The sequence below is a fragment of the Nannospalax galili genome, unplaced genomic scaffold (genome assembly GCF_000622305.1).
Source record: "Nannospalax galili isolate Female #2095 unplaced genomic scaffold, S.galili_v1.0 scaffold16395, whole genome shotgun sequence".
Taxonomy (NCBI): Eukaryota; Metazoa; Chordata; class Mammalia; order Rodentia; family Spalacidae; genus Nannospalax; species Nannospalax galili.
In genome coordinates, this window is record NW_008335904.1 from 15,611 (window position 1) to 16,062 (window position 452).

Below are 452 nucleotides of genomic sequence, written 5' to 3' on the forward strand. Positions count from 1 at the left end.
AGACTGTCTTCACATCCATTTATCTCTTTGCTAATTTTGTAGTTTATTTCTTCTTTTAGCAGAAGTGCCATGATCATCTTTTAAAAATACCTATTTTTTATATTAGTCAGGGTTCTTTTGATTGGCAGTAGCCAAAAACTCACTGCAAACTGATTGACATATAAAGAAAAAATATTGGCGTCTAGCCCAGATAAGTTCCAAGCAGGTTTGGGTTATACCAGGCCCCAGTTTTAGAAGTGCAAGTGCTGTCAGCTGGAAAATATGGACCCTGGAAGAGATGCTTAGCTGTCTTCATCTAATCAAAGGATGAGTAGGCTTTTATCAGCCAGGAAAAAGACATCCTAGAAAACAAGCTTAGAGGCATTCCCTCAAACTGTACCAGGCTAAGGAAAAAGGAGGGGGACTATGGAATTACTGCTCAATGATGGTGTTTGAGGAGTTATGACCCAACT